Genomic DNA, 9,232 nt, shown 5'->3' with positions numbered 1-9,232 from the left:
GCCCATTGCAATAGTCCAGCCGAGAACTAAAAGAAGCACGAATGGCTTTTTCCAAATCTGCTTGATTTAAAAAAAGGCTTCACCATCGCTAAAAGCTGTAGTTCATAAAAGCCGTAGTTGATAAAAGCTCGATTTGACCACAGAATCAATTAAAAATTAAAACCACTGTCAAACATCACTCCAAGATTTCTGACAGTGGATTTAATCAACAGTCACCCAACGTCCATTACCCACCCAACGTGAGTAGTGGTGGCACAGCTAACCAAAACGTTAGCTTCGATAACAACTAATCAGTTAACTGAAAAGTTATCTTTTGTAAAGCCAAACCAAAATTTATTGGAAGCTACAACTAACCAATAACTTTCAAGATTGAGTTTTAACAGCACGATCACAAACCCAAACAATGAACCACCACTTCAGTCTTTGTGCGCTATGCCCCCTGCTGGAAGCTCCTGTTTACAACGTATTTTACCCTCCCCAGCAAAATAAGCCTGACCACCAGGTTGTCACAAAAAAAAAACATTATTCCTTAATCACATACCGCAGTTCCGCCATGAGGCAGAGGTTTTGAAAAATAAAGCAGTTTTGACTTATGGTTTTGATATATAATTCATATTATTCTGGATAGAATAACTACATTAATAACAATTCTGTCATTTGTACAAAGTTAAGATATAACACATATCTTTTAATTTTAAATAATGCATTAATCCTGAAGTTATGTAACAAACACACACAGATGCCAAAGGGATTATGGGTAAAATGAGCCTCCGCTAACACTGATTGGTTGACTCATTCATTCTATGTAAAAACAAACACGTTAATGTGACATGTGTGTTGGTAAAAAAAAAAAGCCATTTGCAAAAGCCAAAAGTTAAAAGTTGTGATGAGGCCGTGTGATATAACCGGGGTCAAAATGCTTTGAACACTGCCATCGACTGGCGCCCATATGCTTATATCATAACCCATAAGCCTTTGCGAGAGAGTTGCTGCTGTTTAACAGCACAGAGAGAAAACACATGACCACAATTGTAAATGAACATTATACAACCAAAATGTACTTTTTAAATTTCTTTATTACGGTTTATGGAATATCACAATACGCCACTACTGGCCAGTAGATGGCAGGAGAGACCGTGAAAACTTGACAAAACAAATATTTCAAATAAATAAACTGTGTTTGCTATGTCTAATCTGCATGGAATTTAATAAACACAAACCGAATTTCAGACATCTTATATATATTACTCTGGAACAAAGACGACAAACAGTGTTGTAAAGGACAATAACCAGGACATTATAGTGCAAACAGGAAGTGATTGCAGCTCACAGTGATTCCAATTGAAAATAATGGAGAAGCAACCTGAGCTTCTTCTGGCATTTTTTACATAAAACAAACACAATAACAACGTCTATAAACCCAGAGAATATATTCACGAGAGTTTTAGGCACAATATACAAAGGTTTTAATGCTGTTGTCCATGTGGACCCTGATCAGAGCGTCTCAAATGCATTTCTCCTGTCATGAACTTTTGCGGGACCCAGAATGCACTGTGCACACACCATGTCCACACTAAAACCTTTAAAATCAGTGCAGTACTTTAAAACATATAGCTGATATTTTCAATTTATAAAAAATCAGACATGACGTTAATTTAAATAACTTGTCTGAAATTAGTTTGGTTAAAATTTTAACCACAAGTTAAAACTGTATACCTCTGGATGACTAGGGCGATATTGCCAGCTAGTTAGGAGGGTGTCAAAGAAATTATTTTTTTTGACGCATTTTGGTTCTTTTCTGTGACCACCTCTCCTCTGATTGCAGAGAATAGAGCAATTTCGCCTGAAACCAGCTCTCCTTTGTCTGTAGAGGATAGAACTATATGTCTACTACAAAACATTTAACAAGTAGGCTGTAAAATCTTTGATATCAGACTTTAAAAATGTTTAATATGTTAGTGGTCTAAAAATTATCAAACCAAAATTTATCAGAAGATAACTGATCCAATGATGGTTTTCAAAGTTATCTGAAAAGCTAATCTGATAATGAAAACATTAGCTTCAATAATTAGCGGTTAGCAGATTAGCGGAACTGTGTCCACCGCTGTCTGTGAATCACCAAACACAATACACTCAGTCTTGTCCTCATTTCAGTGCAGGAAATTCAACGATAACCACTGCTTTATTTCTGCGATACAGCTAGCCACCCTGCCCCCAGTGACCGCATCAGTTTGTTCTAACGGGAGGTAGGTTTGAATGTCATCTGCATAGAAGTGGAACGACATATTGTGGTTTGCAATGATTGATCCGAGTGGCAAGATGTACAGGGAGAAGAAAGTGGGGCCAAGGATTGAGCCTTGTGGAACACCACAAGCAACAGAAGCACTCGAAGAGGACAGGTCATCAAACATTACAGAAAAACATTGATCAGAAAGATATGATGTGAACCACTTCAGAACAGTACCGAAGGCAGCTGTCAGGTCCACTAGCACTAAAACCATGCGGTGCTTAGCATCTACTGATGGTGCAATGTCATTATGAACTTTTAAAAGAGCCAATTCAGTGCTGTGACGGGTTTTGAAGCCTGATTGAAATTTTTCAAAGAGAATATTATTTTCTAAAAATGATTGTAACTGTATAAAAAGAACTTTTTCTAACACCTTGGACAGGCAGAGCAAGTGAGAAACAGGTCTAAAATGTGATTAAATAGAGGGATCAAGCTGTTTTGTTTTTTTTAACATAGTGGAAAAATCACGTTTCCTGTACAGATCCAGTGGTGAGGCAAGAATTTAGAAAAATCACTAAAAAAAGCAACAGAACATTGAAAACCTCTATCAATAATTTAGTTGGTACAATATCAAAAGGGCAGTTTGTGGTTTCAATTTCTGCACCACTTTAGAGAGGGAAGAAAAAGAAACAAGTTCAAATCGCTCAAACACAGCAGGAGGAACTGTAACAACAGCTTGGTCAGCACTGTTGCTGGTTTCCTTATTCTGTCAGCTTTTGTCAGAAATGAAAAAACAAATTAAAAGTTTATCATAAATAGGAGAAAATTCTGATAAAAACTCTGATAACTCTTGAATAAAATCCTTATTGTATTTAGCTGGGCAATACACAATCCCACATAATATAGGGCTGGTTAGTTCAATCACAAATACATGTAGCTCAAAGGACAGATAGTTATTTGTGGAAAGACATCGGCATCTGAGGCTGAAGACGGAGGCGAGACGCTTCCCCTACCGGTTTCTTGAGTGGAGCTGAGGAAAGAGCAGCCAGGGGGAAGGAGCTCAGAGAAGGCGCTATCGTCACGTGGTTTATGCCAAGTTTCCATCAACAAAATCAGATCCAGGAAGCGTGAGCAGAAATAATAATTTAAAATAAAATGTTTTATTAGTGAGGGATCTGAAGTTAATCAGGGCCAGACGACTGAATGTTGGTCAGACTGCTGAGAGACACGACTGACCGGACGAAGATGGTCTTTCATAGAGCCTCGATTGCTTAACTGCACAGGCCAATGGCAGGGAAGCGGGCACCCAGCTCCAGGGATGACCGATTTTAGCCACCGGTAGCTAAACTTCAGTGATATCTACATGTACATAGGAGCTGCTAGACTCCGAGGGGCTCCATGCCGATGGGCAAAAAGCATTGTAGAAGGAGGATAGAGCTGTGTTGGCCCTCAGTCTCACTCAGACTCCACTTCTTTTTCCACGTCGCCTGTGGCGTTTAACGCTCGGCAAGACACCAGGTATGGACGAACAGAGTCCAGGTAGGGTGGTAACGTCTTTGAATGTCTCTCAAAGCCACAGATCTGCAGTTTTACCACAGAATTGCAGACATTTAGTAGTATCAAAGTCACAGACAGAAAGAAAAGAAACAGTGAGAGACTGCCAGCCGCACAGGGCGCCATCTTGTCTTGATTCCACAAGCTTGGTACACCTATATTTGGGCAGTTTGGCCCATTCCTCTTTGCAGCACCTGTCAAGTTCAATCAGGTTGGATTGGGAGCATCTGTGCAAAGCCATTTTCAGATCTCTCCAGAGATGTTCAATTGGATTCAGGTCTGGGCTCTGACTGGGCCACTCATGGACATTCACAGAGTTGTCCTGAAGGCAGTCCTTTGATATCTTGGCTGTGTGCGTAGGGTCATTGTCCTGCTGAAAGATGAACCTCCAGTGCTCTGGAGCATGTTTTGACCCGAATGTCTCTGTACATTGCTGCATTCATTTTTCCCTCAATCCAGTGTTATCTGCCAGTTCCTGCTACCAGAAAGAATCCCCACAGCATGATGCGGCCACCACCACCAAGGAGTGGCTTCTGTCTTGCTACTCTACCATACAGTCCTGATTGGTGGATTGCCAGAGAGATGGTTGTCCTTCTGGAAGCTTCTCTTTTCTCCACAAGGGAATGATGAAGCTCTGACGGAGTGACCATCAGGTTCTTGGGCACCTCTCTGACTGAGGCCCTTCTTCCCAATCACTCAGTTTAAGACATATGGCCAGCTATCCATCCATTTATGGTTGATGGAGGCCACTGTGCACATTGGGACCTATTTATAATATAATATAAATAAATATTTTTGTAGCATTCCCCAGATTTGTACCTCGAGGCAATCCTGTCTTGGAGGTCTACAGACAATTACTTTGACTTCATGCCAGTTATTTGTGTGTTTATTTGTGTTATTTGGGAAAATACAGCAGATACACACATGGGTAAGGCATAGAGCAGAAAATTTAAAATAAGTTCAAAAAAAGTTAGTAACAACTAAATCAAGAATTAAAGACCAAATAAAAGCGTAAAGAGCTTAAAATCAAACGTACATAAAGTGCATATCTGCTTATAATTGCACCAATTAGTTATATTCTGTGACTGTGCCTGGCATATGATTTGTGCAAAATTTATTTTTCCCACAAAAAGTGCTCCTCTACATTTAGCAGCATAATGGCAGAAGGAACAAATGACTGAAAGCAGCGGTTTGTCTTCCTGGGGGAAGCAAGTCACTCCGTCCCAAAGGCATCAGAGAAGTCACTGGACAGGACATGATCACAATTAATTATGCATTTTGCCATCTGAAGGTCACATTTCTCCCAGAGAGAGTTCACATCGTTCTGTTGAGCTCCAATCATTTTGGAGCAGACCTTAGCAATGTTAGTCAGGCAGTGTTTGTCCTTCACAGTCAGACAGTTAAAGCAGCAAATGAATAAAAACTCAGCAAACTCTCAAGATGTGACAGGTAGACTGTACACAGAATTGATTTGGAGGCAGCAAAGGAATTTATGTTCTGCAGCAAATGGATTCTCTGAGAAGCTGTTTTAACAACTGACTCAGTGTTCATGTCAAATATAAGATGTCAGTCAAATATGGTGTCCAGGTAGATGCTTGCAAGAGACTACAACCTCTTCTCCATGAATGATATTGACTGAGGAATTTGCCTTGGTTTAACTGAAACCAATGACAAGTTCTTTAGTTTTGGACACACTGAGGTCAAGAAGGTTCAATGCTAAAATACCCTTGGCTGTATCAGCAATGTGTTCTTAATAATTTGAAGTTGTTTAATTAATTATTGAGATCCTATTTCTTTACTTACAATTTGTACATGTTCAATGAAGCCCGTCAATCAATCAAAAACAATATTTATGTTTTAACGGCATCTACAGGAGGCCTTGTGTGTGATTGTGGACATGAGCTTTTTGTAAGAGTGGAAGTTGTGTAAATCAAGGAATATTTGTAGATCACTGTTTGTGCATTTACAGGTATTAAAGAGTCAAATGTTACTCAATAGGAAGTTAGCTTTGAGTTAACGGAAGTTAGAGTGCAAGCTAACATCCACAAAATGCATTGTAAACCACTCCAGAGGTGGTGTCAGGTTACAAAAACAGCATTTTCAGTTTTACAAGTGTTTATTTTTCACTACCTTTTACATAATATATGACAAAGAGGTTATATTTACACACAACAGAGTTTTACAGTGAGCTCACAGCCTGTTGCATCACCATGCTATCGTCTGCAAAATAATACATTTAAGTGTTATTAGGGTCCAAAAATACACTCAACAAAAATATAAACGCAACACTTTTGGTTTTGCTCCCATTTTGTATGAGATGAACTCAAAGATCTAAAACTTTTTCCACATACACAATATCACCATTTCCCTCAAATATTGTTCACAAACCAGTCTAAATCTGTGATAGTGAGCACTTCTCCTTTGCTGAGATAATCCATCCCACCGCACAGGTGTGCCATATCAAGATGCTGATTAGACACCATGATTAGTGCACAGGTGTGCCTTAGACTGCCCACAATAAAAGGCCACTCTAAAAGGTGCAGTTTTATCACACAGCACAATGCCACAGATGTCACAAGATTTGAGGGAGCGTGCAATTGGCATGCTGACAGCAGGAATGTCAACCAGAGCTGTTGCTCGTGTATTGAATGTTCATTTCTCTACCATAAGCCGTCTCCAAAGGCGTTTCAGAGAATTTGGCAGTACATCCTACCAGCCTCACAACCGCAGACCATGTGTAACCACACCAGCCCAGGACCTCCACATCCAGCATGTTCACCTCCAAGATAGTCTGAGACCAGCCACTCGGACAGCTGCTGAAACAATCGGTTTGCATAACCAAAGAATTTCTGCACAAACTGTCAGAAACCGTCTCAGGGAAGCTCATCTGCATGCTCGTCGTCCTCATCGGGGTCTCGACCTGACTCCAGTTCGTCGTCGTAACCGACTTGAGTGGGCAAATGCTCACATTCGCTGGCATTTGGCACGTTGGAGAGGTGTTCTCTTCACGGATGAAACCCGGTTCACATTGTCCAGGGCAGATGGCAGACAGCGTGTGTGGCGTCGTGTGGGTGAGCGGTTTTCTGATGTCAATGTTGTGGATCGAGTGGCCCATGGTGGCGGTGGGGTTATGGTATGGGCAGGCGTCTGTTATGGACGAAGAACACAGGTGCATTTTATTGATGGCATTTTGAATGCACAGAGATACCGTGATGAGCTCCTGAGGCCCATTGTTGTGCCATACATCCAAGAACATCACCTCATGTTGCAGCAGGATAATGCACAGCCCCATGTTGCAAGGATCTGTACACAATTCTTGGAAGCTGAAAATGTCCCAGTTCTTGCATGGTCGGCATACCCACCGGACATGTCACCCATTGAGCATGTTTGGGATGCTCTGGACCGGCATATACGACAGCGTGTACCAGTTGCTGCCAATATCCAGCAACTTCGCACAGCCATTGAAGAGGAGTGGACCAACATTCCACAGGCCACAATTGACAACCTGATCAACTCTATGCGAAGGAGATGTGTTGCACTGCATGAGGCAAATGGTGGTCACACCAGATACTGACTGGTATCCCCCCCCAATAAAACAAAACTGCACCTTTCAGAGTGGCCTTTTATTGTGGGCAGTCTAAGGCACACCTGTGCACTAATCATGGTGTCTAATCAGCATCTTGATATGGCACACCTGTGAGGTGGGATGGATTATCTCAGCAAAGGAGAAGTGCTCACTATCAGTGGATTTTTATTTTGTTTTAGCACTGTTGTCGTGCGTTGCCTTGCTGCTCCACAGCCTGTCCAGTGGATTTTTATTTTTATTTTATTTTTTAGCACTGTTGTTGTGCGTTACCTGTGCTGCTCCACAGCCTGTCTAGTGGATTTTTATTTTATTTTAGCACTGTTGTCGTGCGTTACCTGTGCTGCTCCACAGCCTGTCTAGTGGATTTTTATTTTGTTTTAGCACTGTTGTCGTGCGTTGCCTGTGCTGCTCCACAGCCTGTCCAGTGGATTTTTATTTTTATTTTATTTATTTTTTAGCACTGTTGTTGTGCGTTACCTGTGCTGCTCCACAGCCTGTCTAGTGGATTTTTATTTTATTTTAGCACTGTTGTCGTGCGTTGCCTGTGCTGCTCCACAGCCTGTCCAGTGGATTTTTATTTTTATTTTATTTTATTTTTTAGCACTGTTGTTGTGCGTTACCTGTGCTGCTCCACAGCCTGTCTAGTGGATTTTTATTTTATTTTAGCACTGTTGTCGTGCGTTACCTGTGCTGCTCCACAGCCTGTCTAGTGTCGGATTCCCTGTTTGGGAATCCGCTAGCTTAGCGTAGCTACTAGCTCTTAGCCGTTTTAGCATAGCGGCTTCTCCTGTCTCTCCCGTACTTTTCTGCTCTGGGTGTGAAATGTTTAGTTATTCCTCGGCCTCTTTTAGCAGTAACGGTACATGTAATAAGTGCAGCTTATTCGTAGCTTTGGAGGCCAGGCTGGGCGAATTGGAGGCTCAGCTCCGCACCGTGGAAAATTCTACAGCTAGCCAGGCCCCTGTAGTCGGTGCGGACCAAGGTAGCTTAGCCGCCGTTAGTTCCCCCCTGGCAGACCCCGTGCAGTCGGGAAGGCAGGCTGACTGGGTGACTGTGAGGAGGAAGCGTAGCCCTAAACAGAAGCCCCGTGTACACCGTCAACCCGTTCACATCTCTAACCGTTTTTCCCCACTCGACGATACACTCGCCGAGGATCAAACTCTGGTTATTGGCGACTCTGTTTTGAGAAATGTGAAGTTAGCGACACCAGCAACCATTGTCAATTGTCTTCCGGGGGCCAGAGCAGGCGACATCGAAGGACATTTGAAATTGCTGGCTAAGGCTAAGCGTAAATTTGGTAAGATTGTAATTCACGTCGTCAGTAATGACACTCGGTTACGCCAATCGGAGGTCACTAAAATTAACATTGAATCGGTGTGTAACTTTGCAAAAACAATGTCGGACTCTGTTGTTTTCTCTGGGCCCCTCCCCAATCAGACCGGGAGTGACATGTTTAGCCGCATGTTCTCCTTGAATTGCTGGCTGTCTGAGTGGTGTCCAAAAAATGAGGTGGGCTTCATTGATAATTGGCAAAGCTTCTGGGGAAAACCTGGTCTTGTTAGGAGAGACGGCATCCATCCCACTTTAGAGGGAGCAGCTCTCATTTCTAGAAATCTGGCCAATTTTTTGGGATCCTCCAAACTGTGACTGTCTAGCGTTGGGACCAGGAGGCAGAGCTGTGGTCTTATACACCTCTCTGCAGCTTCTCTCCCCCTGCCATCCCCCTATACCCCATCCCCGTAGAGACGGTGCCTGCTCCCAGACCACCAATAACTAGCAAAAATCTATTTAAGCATAAAATTCAAAAAGAAAAAATAATATAGCACCTTCAATTGCACCACAGACTAAAACAGTTAAATGTGGTC

At 42.1% G+C, this 9,232-nt stretch overlaps 1 long non-coding RNA gene across 1 annotated transcript; it reads left to right on the top strand.

Moving 5' to 3' along the window:
- Positions 1-2,309: 2,309 nt before the first annotated feature.
- LOC117520947 lies at positions 2,310-8,363 on the top strand. The gene is made up of 3 exons (XR_004563828.1): positions 2,310-2,460; positions 5,655-5,664; positions 8,354-8,363. It is a non-coding gene; the product is annotated as an uncharacterized LOC117520947 (long non-coding RNA).
- Positions 8,364-9,232: the final 869 nt, after the last annotated feature.

The sequence above is a fragment of the Thalassophryne amazonica genome, chromosome 11 (genome assembly GCF_902500255.1).
Source record: "Thalassophryne amazonica chromosome 11, fThaAma1.1, whole genome shotgun sequence".
In the NCBI taxonomy this organism is placed as follows: Eukaryota; Metazoa; Chordata; class Actinopteri; order Batrachoidiformes; family Batrachoididae; genus Thalassophryne; species Thalassophryne amazonica.
This window is presented reverse-complemented; position numbering and strand designations above follow the sequence as displayed.